The 23,404-nt window shown below is 38.9% G+C and overlaps 1 protein-coding gene across 2 annotated transcripts in view; it reads left to right on the top strand.

The window, feature by feature from the left end:
- Positions 1-151: 151 nt before the first annotated feature.
- The window catches only part of PALS1 (protein associated with LIN7 1, MAGUK p55 family member), a 55,821-nt gene continuing 32,568 nt past the window's right edge, over positions 152-23,404 (top strand). Inside the window, exon 1 of one of the 2 annotated variants that reach the window (XM_062619251.1) lies at positions 152-191. The gene's annotated coding sequence lies outside the window, so the exon portion shown is untranslated. Of the gene's footprint in view, positions 192-23,032; positions 23,139-23,404 lie in introns of those variants that run through there. The other variant, XM_062619250.1, reaches the window with a different exon arrangement.

The raw sequence follows: 23,404 nt of genomic DNA, 5'->3' as shown, positions 1-23,404 counted from the left end.
CGCTGGAGCGGGCACGGGGGCAGGGTTGGGCCGGGCCGGGCCGGGCAGGTCAGGTCTAGGCTGGGCGGCGGCTGCGCAGCTGCGCGGGGGTTGAGGCCGGCTGGCTTGGTGGTGTTTTGGGGGAGAGGTGCTACGAGGTGCGGGCGACCTTAACTTCCAGTCGGCGGCTGAGCTGGAGCGTGTTAGCGACGGTGAGAGAAGGACAGTGAGCGCAGTCCGCGTTCTCGCGTCCGGCGTGCGAGCAACAGGTCCAGATGCGGAGCCGCCAGTTTCGGCTTATCGGGAAGCCTGCCCCACTGCCACGGCGCCCGGAAAGGCCTGGGGGTCCGGCCGGGCCGTGTCTGAGCGGGCCGGTGTGGCCGGGCCAGAGCTCGACGGTTTTCGGGGTACCGGGTCGTCCCCCGCCGCGCGGGCAGTGTCCCGGGCTGTGCTCCGACCGGGAGGGGCGGCCCTGGCTGCTGCGGCTACAGGTGCCTGCGCCGCTTCGCGCCCGGAGCCGGTGCCGCTGCGGGAGCGTGGGGGGTGAATGTGGTGGCCTGGGCGGCCTCCTGAGACCCAGTCCCGCGGCCGCCCTCCCGCGGGGCGCCCCCCGGGCGGGCGCGGTAAACCTAGGCCCGGAGTTGTAAGAAAACCCTCCTGTGTTTGGCTGTGTGCTTTCCCTGCGTGGTTGTAGGGGTGTGTGTTTATGGCTTAATGAGGGGAGAAACTTGCGGCTGAAGTTCAGACCTTTTGGTAGTTCTGTGTTTGGAAATGGTGCCACTGTAAAGAGATCGCTTCGTGTTGATTTATGAAGCTTTGCAGGGTTCAGTTAGAGTAGGCTGGATAGGAGCAACTTCCAGTGTATTTTATAGTCTGCAGTGGTTAATGTATGCCCTGGCTTGGCACGGCTTCGCTTTCAGAAAGCCTGTGCTGGCGGTATTTGGGGGTGGTGGTGCTTCCCTGGCTGAGGGACAGGCGCTGTAGCCGTGTTGTGATAGAGGCTCTGCAGGCGAGAAACAAAGTGCGCCGTGACTTTGAGCCTAGTGAGATGGACTGCACAAGAAAATTAAATTAACTTGTACTTGGCCTTTTAGGAAAACATATTTAAAAAAATCTGTCTAAAGTAATAATGTTCTTAAATGTCTCACGTGGGACAGATCCCTAAAAAAGAACGAGGTATATTTAAAGGGGTAAATATAAACCACTGCTGTGAGGCTTTTTTCTTTTAAAAGGTAATTCTTAAAGCCTCTGTAATGGAATTATTTGGTCATAAACTAGTTCCACAGCTCACTTACTAGGAAAAAATACTTGTATTTTAGGTAAGTGATGATCAGCGACTACAGTCAGACTTCTCGAGACTGGTGGTGGTCTTTTCCTAAGTGTCTGCTGCTTCAGTGCACAGATTCCTATATTTAAAGGGACTTTTCTGTCTTCTTGGAGGATTGAGGTGTTTTCCCTGGATTTGTCAAAACCAGGAGAATTCTGTATTGTATTTAATTAGGCATACAACCCTACAGTCTTGGTTTTATTCTGTCCGCTGAGTTTTCACATGTAGTACATCTTTTTTCTTAATCTTAGAGCTGTTATTGCAAATCTAGACATCACTTTAGAGTCTGGCTGGTTTATACACATGTGAACTGTTTTTCAACATATTGTGGTCCAAACAAATTCAGTATTTCACATACTAAAAGCTTAACCAATGGTTAGTATTGTAGATGGTTTAATAAGGCATCAAATATATTGTAGGATGTTGTGAACCAGCGTGCTAGAATTTTACATTTAATTAACCATTAATAAATTAATACAGAGTTAAATGTTAATACATGATCACTTAACACTTTTCAAAGTAGCTCTTTCTGATTTTGTATCTTTCCAGTGTATGTCATCTTGCCTTGCAATATATGGAATAGTAGTGGGTGGTAGCTTTTGCTATGTAGAATAAGGCGATATTAAAGATTATGCATTTACTTAACTTTTATTAAGTTTCTTTTCAAAATATCAGAACTTACTTAGAAATGTAAATCAAGATGTTTCTTTACTAGACTGATTTAGCTACCTTAGGAATCTACAGGAGCTACCCATTGAGGGGCATCAGGCACGTTTCATTACCACAGCAATATGTGATGTAGAAGCTGTAAAAATATGATGTATAGGGTTGCCTTCATACCGAGGGTTATGGATGCAGAGAACTTAACGTAGTCTGAACTTCATATGCATCCACATATTTTCCCATGTAAATAATTATATTTTCATAACACTTCCGTTTGCTGGGTTTTAATTAAAATCTCTTGCTACAGTTTGAAGTTGTGGGGTCTTAAAAATCCTGTGGCATTTTTACATGCAGATTCTGTCTCAAAGACTGGATCTTAGCTTCAGATGCTAACTGTTGTAACTACCTGTTTCAGCTACCAATTTTATTTTTCTCCAGTTTGCACTTTTAAGTGCCTTTCTTTTACAGTGTTGGGGTTTTAGAATGCTGAAGGCTATTTCAGGCAGTCTCTACTTCTTAGGTAACAGGATTTGGATTTGCATTAATATGTCATGTTAAAATTCTTAAATGTTCTAGCAGCTAGATTTTTTTTTTAAAGTACTTCTGTAGTGTGACAGGTAGTGCTGCAGAGTGGCTTGACATTACGGTATTTGGAACGTTAATTACTGCTTTGGTCATCAGAAAACCTCAAGACTTCTTGTAAATATAAATTAAATACTGCTCCATTGTTTTTATTAATGGGCACAGAGGCGTTTGTTTGAAAAGGTTTGCTGCAGAGTCTGTGGTAGAAAACTCAGTCAGTGGAAACAGTTTATACTGTGGTTTAAAATCAGGCATGTTGACAAAATGATTTTTTTTCTACTATAGTTATCTACTCTGGAGTTTTCTTCAGTACAACTATTCTGACAAAAAACACATTTTATGGACACATCCTCCTTCCTGCACTTCCAGTGTAGTTATATGACAAAATATTTTAAGTGTAACTCATACTAGAGTGTGAAGGAGAGCTCTGAGCAAGAAGAGGAAATTATGACTAGTTTATGTACCAGGCTATTTTAAAGGAAGCTTTGGGTTTTTGTGGTTTGTGTGTTGTTTTCTTTTTGTTTGTTTGTTTGTGGCTTTTTTATTTGGGTTTTGTTTTTAATAGAGCTGATAAATTGTGTATGCATATTAGTAAAGACTTGGTTTATACTGCAAGGCTGTCTAATTGCATACTAATACATAGCTGTGTGGGAAGAAAAAAATGCCATAACTCTCAAAGCTTGCATCAGTTAAATTAGAAAATTAGAAAGCAAGCAGAGGTACCATTAGCACAATTGTGTAAGGAATGCTTCTATACTGTAAAGCAGGAAACACAGAAATCTTGCATAATGTTTTGGTTTTTTTTTCTTTGTATTCTAGAAAAAAAGGATGTGATGTTGCATTTCTTTACAGATGGATAAGCGGTTTGAGTACCTACCCAGTATGTTGAGATTTGGGTTCAAATCCTTCTACTCTTTGGGGGAATTTGACCCCCCCCCCCCATCTGTCAGTTCCCAAAGGGAGTGCCTGAACTGCCAGGCCATGGGTGTTTAGGTGTGAGGTGCTTCCAGACACCAGTCAGTTTTATTCCTGAGGAGCAGTATTCACTTGGGAATGAAGTGAGTGGGGTATGTATCCCAGGGGCTGGCTGGAAAGAAGCATGATCAAGTACTAATTTGTGATATGAACCCAGGTCTCCTTGTTAAAGGCAAGTATTAAAAGAGTAGATGAAAGATATTTAATTCCCCCCACCCCACCCCCCTTCCCCTAGCATGGTGTGAAATTCTGTAGACTTAAATCTCTGAACATTCTCTTTATGTTTATTCTTGGCTGACTTGGGCAATTCCTCCTCATGTTAAGTGTAAGATACTTGAACAGCGCCAGTAATATGTACCCTTTTCGTTGTAGAGTGAAGCTTGGTTGCTTATCTCTATGAGTTGTGGAGTCTAGTAGGTGGCATGGTGTTTAGATTGCTTGTGGATCTAATTCTGCTTTCTTATAAGATGCCAAATAATTAGATATAAAAATTTAATTGTTTCAACATACCTGTAGTTATTACCTTTTATATAAAGATCACCTCAGTACCTTGTGTTTCCTTAAAGTGATTTGCCTGTTGCAACAGGTCTTTGTTCTGGTTGGCCATAATTATCTTATAAAGAAAAATAATGAGTAAGAAATAGTTTATGTGATTTAATGTTAACATTCTTAATACTTGGGTTTGCCTCTAGTATATCTCATTTTTTAAATGCCTTTCCTAGAATTAGAGAAAAGGCTTAACAGTTGATACATGTGACAGTGAAGCTCATGGTTGCTAGTCTTAAACAGTATCTGAATTGGCTGCATATACTATATCAGCATAGAAAATAAACTCCGTATTTCCTGAAAAGTTCTAACTCAACAGTAGATGATATAATAGATACAAATTCTGTAAAAAAAGATTTTTCTTAAGAAAAATAAGATAGAAACCAAACCTGAAGTTTCATTCTTGACTTGTATTTGTCTTGTGGGGAAACTGTTGGAAGGTCATACTTGGTTATTTGGCCATAACAGATGATTCAGAAGACTCTCAAATGTGTTTGGGTTTTGGTTTTCTTTTTTGGTTGGGGATGGGGAGTAGTTTAGATTTCTGGTAAGTGATAGGACAGTCAAGTACTCCTTTTGTAAAGAAACTCAATAGTATGTTAGCATCTAAAGCACATATCTGTGTATAGGCACCAGCCATTATCTGAGTACTTGGTGTGAATTTTCCTATTTCCATGGTGAGAAGTTGTATTTTCAAGCTCTCTACAAAGCTGAATTAGCAAAACTAAAAACCTTTGATAACCAGGAAGTGCCAGTGCAACCTCAGCAGCTGCTCTTTGACCTGGTAGTGGTGCTAGGAGGTGACTGTATGCATTCCAAGTCCGTTTCCAAGGATAAGCATATATTTTTAAAGTCAGGAAGAAGGGGCTGGAAAAGTATTCATTTAGGTACCAGTGGTGTTCTGTGAGATCAGAGGAGAGCAATATATATTGGTGCCTAAAAGAGTCACTTCTCATTTCAACAGTATAGATAGAAGATTTACAGTGATGTATGTATAAGCTGTTGTTAGCAGTGTGATGGCATAGAGTGACTTGTGTTTAATGAGGTGTTTACGAAAGAATACTGGTACTCTAAAAGTTCACTGTGTTCAAGGCTGAAGGCAGGTCATATGTAACTGGTATGTTGTCTTAGTAAAAAGACTTGAGAGAAATTACTTCACTTTTGATGTTTCCCATCGCCTCTCCATTTCCCTGGAGGCAAATCTATATCTTGGTTTGGGTGGCAGAGAGAGCAAAGTCGGCTCTCAAATGAATATTCAAATGTAGAATCGTGGAATAGGTAGGGTTGGGAAGGACCTTAAGATCATCTAGTTCCACCCCCCCTGCTATGGGCAGGGACACCTCACACTAAACCATGCCACCCAAGGCTCTGTCCAGCCTGGCCTTGCAAATCTAAGTGTTTCTTTAACTGGAATGATATTCATCATTAAGGTCAATGAAGGTAATATGCTTCGGTAATGACTTCTGTATTAATAACTTATTTAGCAGCTGGTTTTAGTGTGGCAGGGGAGAAATCTAAGGAGGAAAGAATGTTATTCTGTGTGGTGGTTGCAGTACTAGGTTAAATTCTTCAGCACAGCAAAAATATGACAACTTTATCATGTAGTACCACTGTGCATAAAGCTAAGGCTTGATCTTAATACTGGATCATGCAGTGTTCCTGCAGTGTCATGGTTGAGAACTTGTTGTCATCTTGTTTGTCTCATTTTATCAAATTGGCATTGATTTGTCAGTTACTGCTAGTGAAATTTGGGATTGCTTAATCATGGATTAATGCAGTGCACCTTGGCCAATAAAATTCAAGTTGCTTTTGTAGAAAAACTGTGATACAGATAAGTTGCATTGTGCACCATAGAAATTACTTGCATGTACTAGCTAAGAGTACATGTTGCTAATTCCTCTGGTATGACCTATTTTCTAATGTTCTCACCTCTGAAGGTAAAACTCATGCTTTCAGGTTAAGCATTGAGATTTCAAACAGGTGAGGGTTTGGATTGTATTGGCTTGTATTATATTGATTATATTTCTTAGGTATGTATATCCTTGTTTTCAGAGAGCAAATCTCTTCCTGATATCTGAAAGGGTATATGATGTCAGCAGATAAACTTGGTCCTGGGTTAGTGGGAGAATATAGCATTAGCAGACATCACGTGCTTTCTGCAGAATCGGTTCCTGTAGGATCAAGTGGTGATGGAATTGCTTAGTGCTGCTATGCAGTGGCATTTACATTTTGTTTGAAAGGTATTAGAAGTTGTCAGATGCAGGAGAAAAGTGCATTGAAATGGAGCTGGATATATGTCTTTAAAGGTGGTAATTGTTATTGTAAGATAATTAAACATAATGCAAGCTCTTACCTTTTTTCTTTTTTTTTTTCCAATAATGATGTGTTCTAAATTAGTAACCTAATTACTTACAGGGAGGAATTAGCACAGTGTCTTAAAGTGAGATAAAAGCTGATCAGCTCAGCATTGTCTTATTGGGCTGACTGACTAAATGACTTATGAGCCCAGCAGTACTGCTTTTGATTTTGTCTGTTTCACATCTTTATTTTTTTGAGAGTATAAATAGCACTAAAAATCAGTTGGAGCATTGTTACTAGACTTGCAGACTTCTTCCATTGGATTTTCAGTTTGATTATTGCCTGTTCATAGAATATTTATCTAGTTGGGTTACAATCCTCTCAAGACTTTGTTACCTACCGCTTCCTGACAAAGTATCCTTCTTCAAGCTGGTGTGATGAGGGCTAGCTACAACTCTGAAGAGGCAAGTTACTTGGCTTCTTTTGAAAGAGAAGGAACGTGGCAACCTGAGGATTCTGCAGTAGGATAGACACTTTTTCTACTTTTTAGCCTACTTAAATTTTTTTTCTTTGCTGGCTCATCAAGCGAAATGTAAAGATTAAAGACTTAAAGTGCATCCCAAGGAAAGCCAAGAATCCAAAAAGTAAATGTCACTTGTCTTTCCTCCCAAAAGAAAAAAATCCTGAGGATGGTTTTAAGATAACAGAAGAGGCTAAAAGCCGCTAAAGACCAGTTATTTTTACGTATTTTGTATGTCATTACTTTCTTCAAGCTTTTGCCAATTTTCAAGTAAGGAGAGGTCAGAATGAGGTGCAGAGAAGAGCTGTTTCTTCTTGACTGAAAAAGAGAATTCTGCATCTAATTACATGATCTTTTGAAGCAGCAGTCATTTTGACTTGTTGCTTATGAAGTAATTTTTAGGTTAAACATTCCTCTTTTGCTATCAGTGTCTTGTTTAGACTAGTAAGCTTACTGCTATTAGGAAGTAGTCATATGATCAGTTTTGAACAGTCATGATGTATTGGTTTTCCTTTGATCTTTCCTGGTTTAATTTTCCTGGTTTTTGTTCGATAACTTTTCTGTTGCTCATTTTCTTGCATCCTTTCCTTCTGCAGACCTTCAAGCATGAAGGTCTTTCTTAGTCTCCAGTCTCTCTAGATAGGAAAGATGGACAATATCAGGAAGGAAACAAAGGTTCTGTGTGCTGGATCAAACCATTCCTATTCTGTTGTCTTACAACCTTTTGCTTTCTCTTCCCATTATGTTACTGCCTTGTGTCTTAAGGTTGGATTGACCTGTATAACAGTGCCTATACTTAGCATTTCTTTCATGTTGCAGTACCATCCTGGCTCTTCAGATCTTCTGGTGCTTGTGTTCTCTTGACAACTTTGATATACTCAAAGTTACTCCTTCTATTTCAGTGCCAAGTTTTTCTGTAATAAGAGTGAAGTTAAGTAGGAATATTGCTTTTTATGGTACATAATGATAACTGTTATCTAGTACTGTGCAAAACAGAGTAGTTCAGTGCCAGGAGCTCAAGAAATAATTTTTAGCAAATGTGTGTTGGGTCTGTGACGTGTAGTAAAATTGGACCAGACTCTCAGTTTCTGTAGAACTGTTGGGAAACTTTATCTTTAACCATAGTGTCTGTTTGCTTTGCCTTATGTAGTGTGTCACCCAGAAAGCCAACAAAATGCTAAATGCATCAGAAGACAGGAGACATCATATTGCAGCTATGCAAAACCATGCTGTCTTCATTACTGTTTACAGTTCAGGTCTCTGCATTTAAAGGGAGTAAACAGCAGAGCACACCAAAAAAAAAATGGGGGGGGGGGCACAAAAAATGGAGGGATGGAACCTTTCAAGAAGAGACTGGCAAGACTGGAACCTTTCAGTTGGAAGCTGATATGATGGAAATTTTGGGGGGGGGGAACCCATCAAGGCAGTGGATTTTACAAATGCACTATGCAGTTGATTCAAATGATAGGTTTGAAGCAGATAAAAGAAGCTGTTTCTTCACATTCTGGGTGGTGAACTACTGGCTCTTATTGCCATAGGAGTTTCTGGAGGCAACCAATATTGGCATCTTCAAACAAGGGGTTATACAGATTTGCAGGCAGCTGATCCATTGACAGATACATTTAATGGTTCATAATTGAATAGGGATGTACCATCTGATGTCCTTCAACAGTCAAACTTCTGGGTGCATAAGTTATCCCTGAACAGCATTTGTGGTTGCCACTGCCAGATGGAAGAGTTCTGGGCTTGATGGATCATTGGTCTGACTCCTTAGGGTATTTCTATGTTATCCTAAACAGTCAGAAACCGTGTTTTATACACCTTCCTGAAATTTGTTTTGTAAAAATGTGGTAGCCTATCTGATCAGACACTGTGTTGCACTGGGCTACAAGCATGTAACAAGCGCGGGGTTTTTGGAGGTTGGTTGGTTTTTAAAAAAGGGGGGAACTGAAGAGCTGTAAAATCTCAAGAGATTATCAGAATAGGTCAGCAATATAATAATGCAATAACTGTGAGCTCCTGTCTACAAAAATGTCATATTTGCCTCATTTGGGATTCTGTGTTAACAGTGTAGTTTTGGTCAGTGGACAATGCGCACAGCTGGGTAGGGCCCTCTTATAAATGTATCTGCATGATGCTGACCTTGGAATTTGTATGATGTTCGGAGAAGCAGAGGAATCTTGGAAGCTAAAAATATCAGATAAAGGTGAGTGGAAGGAGGCAATCTGCAGAAGTGACCAGTTAGGCCTGCTTATTATGTACAAGGTTTTTGAACCCTTCACTGTGATTTCCATGGCTGATCAGTGGTGGTTCATAATTTATAAACCCTATATAAAGCATTGTATGTGTTTAATCCTAAAGAAAGGTATCAGGGTGATAACTGCATGGTACAGATTTCAAGAACTTTTCTTAATAGGTTGTACACAATCTGAAATACCACTTTTGTACTCATCAGCTATTGAATACTTGCATATTTGGGGTTCTTAATTCAACAGCTTGAGTTGCAGGTTTGAATTTATATATACTTCGATACCTAAGCCAGTTTCTGACTTCTGTTGGTGAGAACTTCATACAGGTTTTCCTCCTGTCAATATTTTGAAGTCTTTTCTACACAAATATTTCATGACTTTAGCTGCATACCTAAGTGGCTGAGTAGTAAATGTAGGCTAGTTTGTGTTCCCTCTTAAGTGCACACTCTTGTCAAATCTTAGATATTTAACACTGTTCTCTTGGTATTACGTGCGTTAGTGCTCCTTGTAACTCCTGTAGTTGCAACTTCATGTGATGATTAAAATTCCATGCAGAACTTCAGTTCTTGATTTGTTAAAGCTGATTTGAAATTGAGTATTCAAGCCTTTAAGATACCTAAGGTGGCTAATGAGTGCCTTAATTTCTAATTGTTTTAACAGTTCATATTGTGCTTCTGAAACTTTTTGGCGAGAGTTTTGTATTTTTGGGTGGATTTGTGACAAGTGGAACATCTGATTCGTCTACTTTAGAAGAAATTTACATTTTCATTACAGCTCTGGGAAATCTTGCCAAATTTGGTGATGTCTGGTTTTAACCTTTCCCTGCTTAACTCCTCCGCTATAGTTCATAGGTGCTTACTCCTGTCTTTACGGTTCATAGTGCAATATCTGACCCAAATTAAGGTGCTGGTCTTAATGTTGAAGTGACTGAGGTGTCAGCACATGCTCCCTTCTGCCAACTCTGCTTTTGGGATCAGTGACTTCTGATGGGAGAATAGTCTACAGCTGAGGATAGTAACTTAATCTGCTACAACAAGATTTGCTAGAGCTTATTTATCAACATCTTTAGTTTAAACTTGCTGTCTTTTCAACTCGGCTTCCTATGCAGCCTTATTTGAGAAGAGTAACATGAGGAGAAATAATAATTTGCCTTATTTTATGACCTCTTTGCAACAAACTCCATGTCTAACTTCGGAGTTGTACTTTGAGAAGCCTATAAACAATCAAGCATATTATTGTTGAGAATTACACCACTGCAGGTATCAAGGATTCATATATCATTGTATTAGTAAAATCTTATATTTCTGAAAAAAATTTATTTAGCAGATAAAATTTTCACTGGCTTTGGTTTCCAGGCTTGCAGTGTCTTAATAGAGTATAGGTACATACTTAGAATTATTTGAGTTTGTGGAGTATGAAAATACTCACAAATCCCATTGACCTGAAATAATAGGTTCTGATTTCAATACAGAATTTGTTAGGTGGTTTTTTTTGTTATTGTTTTTTGGGGGGGTTGTTTTTTTTTTTTTTTTTTTTTTTTTTTTATTAATTATCCCCCTCCCCCCCCCCCCCCCCCCCCCCCGGAACTCAGCATATTTTTTAATCTGTGAATGTTGACTGTATAGCTGGAATTAGTTTGATCTCTTCATAATTGTAGAATTCATCAAGAACAAAAAGGTTATGAATGCGGATGCTGAGCTCAGGTTGAAGATACATCCCAGACATACAAGTATATTCCAACAGATTGATCAGTTGGAAAAGGGCGTGTGAAGCTTTTGGTTCAAGTTCCAAAACTTCTGGAGTGTTGAATGAAGTCTTGACTGTGGCATACATAAACCTTCCTGGTTTTGCTGTATTATTTTGGCTTTGCAAAAATAAATTTTATTGCAGGCATTGTAGCCTTGATAGTGCTGAAACAAAATTCTATGCCTGCATTGCCAAGATTATTTGCAGTCTTTGACGCCCAGAGAGAATTACAGCTCCTCCCAAATGCTTTCTTTAAATTGACTGGGATAAAACTGTTTTACTTTAACAGAGTGTCTCTGGTAAACAGGTATGTCAGAAGGATAAAATGGTTGCTTTGATTTCAGAAGTTGTAAATTTCTGAAGCTTTAAAGCAAAGATTGTAGACTTGACTTGGAAAATTGAATGCATTACTGGAAGTATTAGGGTTCCTGTATGATTAATCTGTTGTTTCCACTTACAATCACTAATGGCTACTACGTGGATTATTTTAAAATGGATTTAAGGTGTAACCTGACCTAAATTGCATTGTAATAATTCAGTCTGCAGTGACAAAACAGAAATAATGGACGATAACCTACATCCCAGAATTTGTTTGTTTCCCAAGTATCATTACTTTTTACCATCAGCTAAAAATTTAGAAATTCCTGTTAAGACTCCCAGAAAATCAGATAAACTTGCTTTGATTTACCTTATTAACACAGTTGGTTGATTTGGCACTTAAGATTAAACACAATGACCAGAATTGCCACTTGATTGCTCTGAGTAATTGGCATGTGAACAGTATTGCAGCGCTTGTTCAGGAGGCCAGAACCTATGTTCTCAATCTGCAGAATTAGAAAGCATAATCTTGGAACCTTGGGGTTTTTTCCTACCATGACAGAGTGCATGTAACGAGTGCTTAGAGGGGTGGTGGAAAAGGAAGTAATGTGTGGAGCTGCTAATGAAACACCTCTGTACAGTTGTCTGAGGAGCTGCTTTCAAGTAAGGTACCAGTGCTGTTCACAGTGTACCTGCTGGGTAGAAGCTGGGCTAAGCTTTTGGGCTTTTTAGAAATCTAATACTGCTTCGTATGTCTGCTACCTGCTCTTGATCTCTAGTCTTAGAGGAACTCCTAAGCCACAGACTTGCTTTTGTACATCTGATAAATGGAAAATACAGGACTGCAGCATCTGCTTTACTTTTTGAACTTTCTTACTATGACAAAATTGAAGTATTACCAGAACTGATTTTACTGGTGCAGTGTGTAATATTTCAATTGTCAGTTAAAATTCTGTGTTAATAGTATTTTCAGTCTATTCAAATTTGCCTGAAGGACTATATTAAATGGCTTCATAATGAGCCTATGCAGTATCTGTAAGAACAACAGTTGTGTGTTCAAGTGAGTAAAGGAGTTTAAAGTTGGTGCCCAGACACTAGCCTATCACCTGGCCAGCACACTGCAGAGCCGTACTGTGGGATGGGATGCACTGGAGTATCAGGGAGGGGGCAAGCTATTGTCCGAGAGCCACATTCGCTTTATTTGTGGTTAAAATGCATGTGCCTGAGCTAATAAGTGGTCAAGAACTAGGGTAGTCTGGTTAGCATGGCACAGAAATTAAATTCAACATGGTTTATTAATTTCAAGCCACTGCCAGTTGTGCCGGACCTTGGGACTTGAGTGTCACTTCATTTTAGTCTTCTGAACTCATAGCTGTGGGCTTTGTTGTTATGCAGAGTTTCCCAGTCTCTTCTAGCTCACTGGAAATATTGACTAAAGTATTTTTATTACAGATTTAAAATGTATTTTGTTTCAGGCATTATACTGAGGGTACTTTAAAAATTGTGCTAGGAGACTTTATAATTGACCTACAGTCATGTCAGGTTTCATAATTATCTTCACTCAGTCCTGTGGTGAAAAATTACTGGTTGAAAAAAAATTGTTGAGACATTTTGAGATCCTGACACTCCTCCCCTTGAGCTGAGGGATGGAGGGAGCCTGCAACACTGTCCTAATACTATTTAGCTGCTATAGCTGTGTGATGGGTTGACTAAAATGATATCCTTGTATTTGGATGTCTTTTTCAGTTTATGCAGCTATTTGGATCCTTGTGTGGACTGTCCTCCCTAAAATCTTAATGACTTTTGTAAGCTGTTTATTTTTGTAAGCAAACCAATTTTTTCTCTAATCTTTGTTGACTAGTCCTGTTGTTTCTCTAATTAATAATGCATTATTTAACTTGTGTAGGCTGTTCCTTAACTGTATGTCCTTTTGTGCGTTTCTCTTTTTCATGTGTAGACTTTGTTGTGTTTCTCATTGATGCTGCTGATCTTTAGACCCTGCAGTGATTTAGGAAGACATCAAGATAATACTGCTTAAATAGTAGTTTTGTTTGCACTGGGTAATATTACTGGATTGCATTCTAATTGATTTTGTAATTCTTATTTTTGTCAGAGCTGGAAGCTCGCATTTGTAAGTGGGACCTAAAAATCCTAATCCATGTTTGTAAAGTTCTGAAATTGAGAAAGCATATAGCATCACTGCCACCTTGGATTTTATCTGATATGCAGGGCAGGTATGCCTCTCTTTCTCCGTTGCCTTTGGGTACTTCTCTGATCTTGTTACTGATCACACAGCACTGTTCTGGGGTAGGTTTGGATCTTACTTGTTCTTTCACTTAAATACGTGAGCACGTGGAATTTTCTTGTGCACATTTTGTCTGGTTTGTTTCGTTTTTTTGTTTTTGGGGTTTGTTTTTTTTTAGGTATAAAGTATCTCTTCTATACCCAATAACAGTTGGTAACAATTTTGCTTTTAAAAGTCTGTAACTGATCAAAAAATGTAATTGTTTTGGTGATGGAAAGAGGCTACTGTTGTATGTGCAGATAACCTCACATTAGAGCTTTTCACTATTGAGAATGGGAGGCATCTTTCTCCTGGGTTTTTCTGCCATTTTATTTCACTAAGGTGACTCGTGGAAGGCTCTAGTCATGCCAAACCCACAGTAAAATAAGTGAGGAAAGGGATTTAGAATAAAGTAAAGGATGTCTCCATCTTGCAGAATCTTATCCTAAGCTCAAGTGGGAAAGCTAGTAGCAAGAAGTAGAGGCTGTAATTCACAATTGTTTCAAAACACGGATATATGTGTCTTTTGAGGCGTGTGTGGTGTGGATTGTTTCATCCTGAAGTTTTTTAGCTGTGCTGCTATAATGCATTGTGAGAATTTGCTGCTGTGAAATCTTGAGAAAGTACGTTTAGGAAAACTAGTTTTCTGTTTCAGCTGGTCAGATCTTCTAAAATTGCCAGGCAAGAGAAGGGCCAAGTATTTTCAATCTTTGCGGTGACCAGACTTGGGCATACAGTAACTGGAGTTCTTGCTGCTTGTGAGATCCTAGGGATGTGTGTGGCTATGGTCTGGATGAAGCTTGGCAACTGAAACCCCTTGTATAAACTTGACTGGTTTGGGTGACTGCAGTGAAGATGTGTGTTCTGCTGCTGGTATGGCTTTGGTGCCTCAGAGTGATATTCAGAGTTTTGTCTGCAAAATTTGCTGCCATTTCCTGTTGCTTACAAGATAGATGTACCAGACTAGATTGGTTTATTTTCTAGGTATGTAACCTTTCCAGTTTAATTTTCACCACATTTCCTATACCTGAATCAGAGAAAATACACTTTCTCTACTTCCACCCCATCACACAGGAAATTGAGTTTATTTCTTCCAGTGGACCACAGCTTTTGCTCTGCTGTTACCATTTTTACTGACCTCTTTGATATGAAAAACTTCATATACAGACAGCAGCAGCTTCCCAAGCAGCGTATGGAAGTGCTTATGTTGGCACCAAGCCCCATATCCAGTTAGTGGTCTTGCTGTCTTTTCTGTCATCTTAGTCACGCCCTTTGACACTGAATTCTGCTTTTTATTCAAGCAGGAAATTTCGAGTAATTTGACTTTGCTATTCTTTTGATTTTTGTTTGAATGAAAAAATTACTCCAGTTTCTCAAATTGAGTGTCTCTCCGTATTATTTGGTTTTAGACTCTCCCCTTTTATTCCTCCCTCTTTTTGTCCTCTACATTCTCATTCTCTTCTGTGGCATTTCTCAGGGAAAACAAAGATCCATTCTCACTAGCGTTCTACTGTACACAGCTTGTGGTGGTGGTCTGTGGAGCAGCAACTGAAGTCTTGACACCTGGTTTTGCACTAGGGCAAGGCTGCCAGTTTTGGGGCAGAAGCACTGAGGATATTTCAAGCTGTCATGTCATTGCTGGTGAATGCCAGTAACACAGTTCAGTTATCACTTTAGTTTGGGATAACTTCATAATTGTAACACTGTTTTCTGGAATGCTTCAGTATCATGGAGTGTTACCAATACAGTCTTGTAGGTAAAACTTGTTAGTTTACTTAGCTCTAGAAGAAAATGCCTGTCTGTGGTTTCAGCATAAGGGGGCAGCAACCAGTATTATATTTTGCTGAAGGATTTACAAAGTAATACTTCAACTCAGAAGGTCATATTTTTATAGTTATGTAAATGTGAATTTAAGAAAGAGTACCTTGTGCCCAAAGTATTATGGTTCTTTTTTATTCAAAAGATTAGTAAAGTAAAACTTGTTAAAAACTAATTTACTGAAGGCTTTATTCTTTAACCCAAAGCAGAACTGCCAAATATGCAGCTTACATTCTTAGATAAGCTTAATGATGGGAAATTTGGCTCTAGGGTTTTCAATTTCATAGCTGTTTGTGTTCAGTTGGGTGGCATCAGTGTGTTCCTATGAAGCTCAAATTTCTAGTAAGTTTGTTCCAAAGGAGTCAATATTATGGTTCTTTGTAGTGAAACTAAACAATGATTAGTGAAGACACTGCTACCTAAAGTGGCTAGAAATGATGCTGTTTATAGTTTGTCTTCAGAATTATTTTGGGACAGTTTCTCTCTTTCCGGCTCAGAAGTACCTGATGACTGAGTTCTGAATATTTGGGCAAGAAAGTGTTGTGGTATTTTCTTTACAGAGATCTATCACTTATGTTTTTGTAATGCATATAAACATAATTTGCATCACTGGCACATAGAACTTAATCTTTAGGTATTTTTAAGGCGTTGGATGTGTGATTGAGTCTAAGTATTGTTCAATAACTTTTTTTGAATGTATTTTTAGTATTTAGTGCCCTTTTGTGTAATACCTAATCAGTGTACTTCACTGAGTGTTAAAATTCAAAGATATCCTGCATTCACCAGTTGAAGGTGTTCTACCACTCTTCCTCTTTCCCCATTACGAAATACCTGCATTGCTGAGATCTGACATCAGCCCCAGGAGGAAAGGTTTGTTTTAGAGAAGTTTCATTATCTTGCATTGGTTAGAATTTGATTTAACTTTTATGCACATTCATTTCCGGTAGAAGTGATGTCCAAATATTTTACCTCTTTTCTGGTTTTCTGTTGAGAAACTTGTTTCAGGTGTTATAAAAGGTAAAGTGGGACAAATTAGTACATTTTGAATGTATACAGAAAACTAGGAAGACTGGCTGTTCCTGTATTGTGATTTCCAGTTTCTCTTGCTGTTAACCAATTTTCTGTATTGCAGTGGGTGGTAGTAATGAGTTTATGGAACTAATTTTAGTTGTCAGACACTTTAGAAGGTTCTAGTGATGGAGCAAAATTTGTGTTGGAGTTGGTGTTTGGGGTGGTTTGTGTGGGTTTTTTTGTTGTTGTTGTAGGCTATTGAAAGAGTAATTATATACTAGTTAAGCAAAGTGTAAAGTAGAGGTTAATATGCTTTTCACTGTTTATCCACTTCACTGGCACAGAATATTAATGATGATTGAGATTTTTTTTTTAATAAAGCAAAAATTAAGTATTCAGCTTCCAACTTTGAAATTTAGGGGAGGGAAGGATTTAAAGATGCTACCAAAGAAAGAAAAGGTTGGTTTTAAACAAAGTTTTTAACACTACTGTTTGAAGAGTCATCATCAGCTTGATTAGTTTAAGAATTGAGAGGAAATACTTCAGATGCTGTGTTAGTTCATTTTACTAAAAGATTCACTTAATGATCTTAGGCAAAGAGAGGTTTCTGCTGAATCCCACCTTTCTAGACATTAAATCTTTGTTTCAATAGTATGATTTGAGAGTTCTGTGGAGGGACGTGCATCACTTAGCTTACCAGTGTTTTTTTTCCCTGACTTGTACAGTGATGTTTAGTATCTTAGTTCAACAGTTCAAGTGATGATAGGATTTTATGGACAGGATTATTGCACCACTACATATGAAAAAGGTTTGTCTTTCTTCACATAGAAGGGAGTCTTAAATTCCTGTGATTTTTATCAGAGTTTTCTAATGTTTTCTTAATAAAAAGAACACTTGTTTTAACAGGGTCTCCAGACTGAATGTACTTTCTTTGATTTGACAAAAGAGTTGAACTGTGAAAAAGCTGAAAGAGCTCTACAGCCACAGTGCTTATGTTCTTGAGTTCACTTTGCAGAAAGAAGTATGTTCCTGTCAGGGTTTTATCTTAATTTGTGTAACTGGTTGCTAACAGCACGCCCAAGAGTCCAATTCTATTTAATAGGCAAGAGAGACTGTTTTTATAAGGCACACAAGGTTTCTAATGTTATGTCTTTATACCCTTTGTGAAGCTTCCTTACGCATTTTTATTATGAAGTCTAGTAGTGTAGGTTACTCACAAAGCAATCTAATTTTCGCATCCTATAGTGAAATTTTGGTAATACTTTGCATGAAGTATTTTTCTACAGGTTTTCATCATGACCTGTGTTTTAAGTTACTAGATGGTATAAGTTTGCTCAGCAGTCTTTATTTACAGTATGATCAAGGAATCACCATCAGGTTCTCGGTCGTGGTTGGCATTGTTCCCACAAGTTTAACAGATCATTATGATAAATTTTATGAAGCTATAAAGTAAGGGTGATTTTGACCATTTCCAAGTGGTTACTGATATGTGAATTCCATTGTATAGTTATATGTATGGCTGAGGTAGTAGTACTTTTATTTCCATTAGCGTTTGGTAAGTAAATGTACCATTTTACGCCTTCTGCTGTAAATACTCAGGAAATTAAGATTTATCTGTTACTGCTGTCCATGGTGTAAAAAAAAAAAAAAAAAACACACAAAAACCACAAAAAAACAAACAAAAAAAAAAAAAAAAAAAAAAAAAAACACCGAAAAAAACCCCATGGATTCTCATGCGGTATATTTATACTATTTGCAGAGATAACAGATTGAGACTGCTGCTTGAGTATCTTCAAGTAATGAATGTGCAGAGATGTTCAGACTTTTCAGTAGGATCTCCTTTAATGCTCTCAAGACATGGGTGTTCAATTTACCATTTTTATTTCAGAGGAAATAAGATACACGCACATTTTGTGGTCCTTTACACCCATAGTGTCTCAGGTTATGCCTTTTGAGGAAAAAAAGATTTTTCTTTTTCTCAAAGAGATTGCTCCGACCCAGGTCCTACACCTGGGTCAGAGCAATCCCAGGTACAGCAGACTGGGCAGAGAAGAGATTCAGAGCAGCCCTGTGGAGAAGGACTTGGGGGTGCTGGTCGATGAGAAAATGAACATGAGCCAGGTTCAGTGTGCGCTTGCAGCCCAGAAAGCCAACCGTATCCTGGGCCGCATCAAAAGGAGCGTGACCAGCAGGTCAAAGGAGGTGATCCTGCCCCTTTCTACTCAGCTTTTGTGAGACCTCACCTGGAGTACTGTGTGCAGTTCTGGTGTCCTCAACATGAAAAGGACATGGAACTGTTGGAAAAAGTCCAGAGGAGGGCCACGAGGATGATCAGGGGACTGGAGCACCTCCCGTATGAAGACAGGCTGAGGAAGTTGGAGCTGTTCAGCCTGGAGAAGAGAAGGCTGTGTGGAGACCTCATAGCAGCCTTCCAGTATCTGAAGGGGGCTATAGGGATGCTGGGGAAGGTCTCTTCATTAGGGACTGTAATGATAGAACAAGGGGTAACGGGTTCAAACTTAAACAGGGGAAGTTTAGATTAGATACAAGGAGGAATTTCTTTACTGTGAGGGTGGTGAGGTACTGGAATGGGTTGCCCAGGGAAGTTGTGAATTCTCTCTCCTTGGTGGTGTTCAAGGCTAGGTTGGACAGAGCTGTTGGGTTTAGTGTGAGGTGTCCTTGCCCATGGCAGGGGGATTGTAACTAGATGATCTAAAGGTCCTTTCCAGCCCTAACTGTTCTATGATTCTTTGATTTTAGCTGTCCTATTTATATCCTCAGGGAGAGATGCAAGTGGTTGTAGGTGTGTGGTTGCTTTTTTTGTGGTATGGTTTCCTTGGGTTAGGGCTTTTTTTGTGGGGTTTGTTTTGGGTTTTTTTTTAGGATGAAAAGCTCTTTCAAAACCAGTAGCTATTGAGATTTTTTTTTTAATCATTATTATTTTTATTTTTGAGGGGTGAGAGAAAGTGGGTGAATTCACAGAATATGGTTTCATGAGGTAAATTTCCATTTAAGTTGACTCTCTCCTGCTGGAGGTAAGTTTCTACTTGTCTCCGTTCTCACCTCTTTACCTTGAGGTCTCAACCACTTGTTCTTGCCCCTTGTGCCAATGCTCTTGACTTTCAGATACTGTGAGCTGGTTCAGCATGCCACTTTGACCAAAGCCAAACAACCGAAAGTATTTTGTAACATTCTGTAATCTTGCTAAATTAAGGTGACTCAATGACAGATAGATTTGACAAGTTTAATAGCTATCAGAGGAGGTATTGCCTGTACAACCCCAAAGTGGAGAGGGTAAGGGAACAGCCAAGAGAGAGTTATGAGACTGCAGTCTTTGCCAGCAGCAAACTAGTCCCATTAACAGTCCAAGGAATCATACTGACAGTCAGTCTCCTTTTCTGGTTCTTGTCATACATTTATGAACTGTGGGATCTCTGTTTGGAAGAATCCAAAAGTAGAGCACATGGGAAAGCCTGGTCAGCTTTGTTTTGCACTAGTAGTTACGAAGTTAGCTGCGCACAAGCATATAAATTGTGTGATTTCCCTTAAGAAATTACTGAAATGTTCTGCAAATACTAAGTGACATGGCTGACACACTGTAAAGAAACTAGAACATTTTGCAAAATCTGATCTGTTCTTTCAGTCTGCAAACTTGAGTTCTGACATTGCTACTTGTCTTCTATTTCTTAGGAGCGAGAAACATTCCAGCAGATTTCATGGACATGAATTCACTTTAGTATAATTCTTCTCAGCAAACTCAGTCACCAGTTATTTCTTTAGGGATATATTTGCCTTAGCTGTACATTGCATTTATCCTGGTTGAGGATGGTTTCTTTCTTCAGTACTGTGAAGGTTTCTGTCCTTTTTTTAACAGGACATCTCACCATAGTAGTAATCTTGAAATGGGTGTTGTAGAAAAAATTGACATACACTGACTTCATGGGTGGTACAGAACAGTCACCACGATCTCAGATGAGTTTAGGAATGAGAAACTTGTGATGTCAGAGACGTAAGTATCTAAAATAGTTTGGGTTTATTGTTCCCCCCCTCCCTCTCACCCTACCCCCCTCCTGAATAACTAGAGAAGAGCTCAAATGAAATGTGGTTGTTCTGAGCTTGTTCTGTAAGCGACTGAGTTCTGTGAAGGGCAGAGATTATCAATCATGCAGTATTGTGGTTTGTATTCTGTTTTTCAGAATTTCAGTCTTCAGAAGTCTCAACTCATTTTTGTGGTCCAAAAAAAATGTCAGAAGATCCTTACCCTCCTCCCGTCCCCCCCTACCTACAAGTAATATAGTGATGGAGCTAATCAGGTTAAATCGTTAAGGACAATAATAATAAAAATTACTTTGTCACCCATTCAGATAATATTGCAAAAAAGAGTTGAAAGAAAGCCCATGGAAGAAGGCTACAGAAAAAGGCTGGCACATGTATCTTTGTTACATGATGTTGTGAGACTTTGCTTTTTGAACTTGCAAAGCTGATAGCTCAGTCATATAAATTTGAAAGACTTAGTCCCTATGTCTAACCTCTCTGAAGATTGTGGAAATAGATAAGTAATGTTCCAGCATTTTTGGATGAAATTTGTGAAGACTACCTCTCTTCCTCCCTTTTTCTTTAGAAGGTATTTCTAAATGTGTTTCAGCAGGTACTGGAATATTAAAATGTAAGTAAGGAAGAAATTTCTCCTTCCCCAGAATACTGTAAATACGGCTTAACAGCTTGTTGTACAGGACTAAGCTAATGCTATTTTGTGTTTAAATGTCAGATGAGATGTAAATTTTGGAACATCATATCTTCAGTTTAATTTGGGATTATTAATATAATTTTGCTTCAGTCACCTTTCTGAAGTGAAAGTGGTATTTACATATTAATAATCACAAATTTTTGCTATTAATAATATGGTTTACATAGTGAAGCAGTGACAAGCATTGACATAAAAAATAACAGGCTAAAAAAGTACGGGGATTAACATGAGAACAGGATGCAAGAGGCCAAGCCAAAAAGGATCCAATTTGAAGGGGGTGAGGGAACCTTATAACTAAAATAGCAGCGTATTTTCAATTTCATAGTGAATATGACCACTGTTTCAAACAAGGATAGACATGTTTACTTTTAAGACAATGAAATCTGAAGTCTTAACTGTCTGTGAATAGGTGATAAGAAATGACTGTCTTGTTATCATGCTTCTGGCTGCTCTGTGAGATCTGTTAACAATCCTTGGAATTCCAGGAATCTCTTTAGTCTTCATTTGTTATGCTGGAAGGTTTCTGAGCATTTGGAATAACTGCTAAATTAAGATAATTCTTTCTTTTTTCTTTTTTTCACTCTAATCTTTTCACTGCAGCCCATAGACATCCCTATTATCCACTCATATTCAAAATATTCTGACAGGGATTGTTGGTGCTAAAGACTTGATCAGAGCTGGGTGTTCAGATGTATGCATAGTTGTAGTCTATTAATGTGAGCCATAGTGGGATGCCAGGGTAATAATAATAAATCTGTGTGCTGGTTTGGGGTACTGTGGGTGTCAGACTAGTTAATGAGCTGCAGTGGCGATCCTTTCTGTGAGCTACTTTTTGAAACCGAGCGTTTTGGGTTTTTTTTATCCCCCACCCCCCCAACCCAGGTTTTCACGGGTTGGTGTAGAGAGCACTGCCCTCTGCTGTGCTCCTCACAGAAAGCAGAATTCGGGTCTTGGGTGCACGAGGAGTTGCTCAAAGTGTTAAAAGGTGTTAAACTACATTAGAGCTTTGCTGATGATACAAATGGCAAAATATAAACAGAAGCTAAATACTATGTTATTGAATTTAAAAGCATGCTTAAAGGACCTTGGCAAAAGTCTTAGTTTTTTCTATGTAGATGTGATTTTCAGCAGTGTTTTGTTTCTGTCATTCTCTCTCTGCAGTACATCTGTAGTCACCTCAGCCGAAACGTAATTCCCCCTTGTGTCTATTTTTCATTAGGTCTAAAAAGCAGGAATGGAATGACTTTTCATTAGGTGTAAAAAGCAGTAATGATGTTTAAGTGGTAGGTTGTATTTTAAACTAAGGGAATTGTGGCATGTAAGAAAGATTTTTATCTTTAGTGTTTTCAACAGGTTTTTTTCAATCTTGATTAACTTTGGAAGCATTTTAACTATTTGTGTAACCGAGAAAAAAGCATTTACATACTGCAGTGGAAAGTCAGATTTGTTAGGACTAAAGAAAGCTTCTTGTGCGGTGGTTCTGCTTGACCTGTGCTATCGTTTTTACTAGTTAAAGGAGCTCACTACTGAGATACTAATCAAGGAAGATTGCTGCTAGTAGAGCATGCAGCATGTGTTTTTCACAGAGATTGGTAAGAATTTAAGTAAGATTTAAGTGTTCCTTTTTCTAAAAATCAGCCTGTTTAGTTCCTTAAAGCTTTAATCATGCTTATTCTAAGTGGTGTTAATTTCTTTAGACCTAAAAGAGCTAAAATATATTACCAGAAGTAATCTATTGTGATGTATCCAACATAGCTTTTCAACTGATTTCACTCACCTGAATCATTTAGGCTGTGATTTATTTTTTTATTTTTTTTTCTAGTAACTACTGTAAATAGACCAGTGGAAGTGCTGTATGTCAGAGATTTTCTTGGCCTCGCTGTTGCCGTGTGTTGAGAGATTTTAGCCATCTGCTGACCAAGCTTGATAGAACTCACAAAAGGTTTTTTTGATCCTCTGGATTCGAGTAATTGTCTCGCTTTCTAACAGGGCTGGAAGACAGAGTGCCAGTCTCAAAACCTGGGGAGAAGCAGCAGAGCGAACCGAGGAGCAGCACCGCATGGTTGGCGGATGATGTAAGTCCTGTGGAGCTGGCAGAGCTGTGGCCATGGGAACCTCCAGTGCTCTGGGGCCAGCAAGGGAATGCAGGGCTAACCCTGCAAATGGAGGTGCAGCTGCTGCACAGGGGAGCCCTGGCACCAGAAAAACTGGAGTGGCATAAACATTACCTCGCATGGCCAGATGACGACTGGCTGCAAGTTTGGACATTTGGCAATGAAGCTTTGATTAGTGATAACAAACAGAAGTCTTGCATTTCTGCTTCTAATTTTGAAGCAGCAAG

This window comes from Pezoporus occidentalis, unplaced genomic scaffold (assembly GCF_034315485.1).
Source record: "Pezoporus occidentalis ecotype Australia unplaced genomic scaffold, CSIRO_AGI_Poc_V1 ctg21, whole genome shotgun sequence".
In the NCBI taxonomy this organism is placed as follows: Eukaryota; Metazoa; Chordata; class Aves; order Psittaciformes; family Psittacidae; genus Pezoporus; species Pezoporus occidentalis.
Note: the sequence above shows the minus strand (reverse complement) of the source record. Positions and strands in the feature narration are given on the sequence as shown.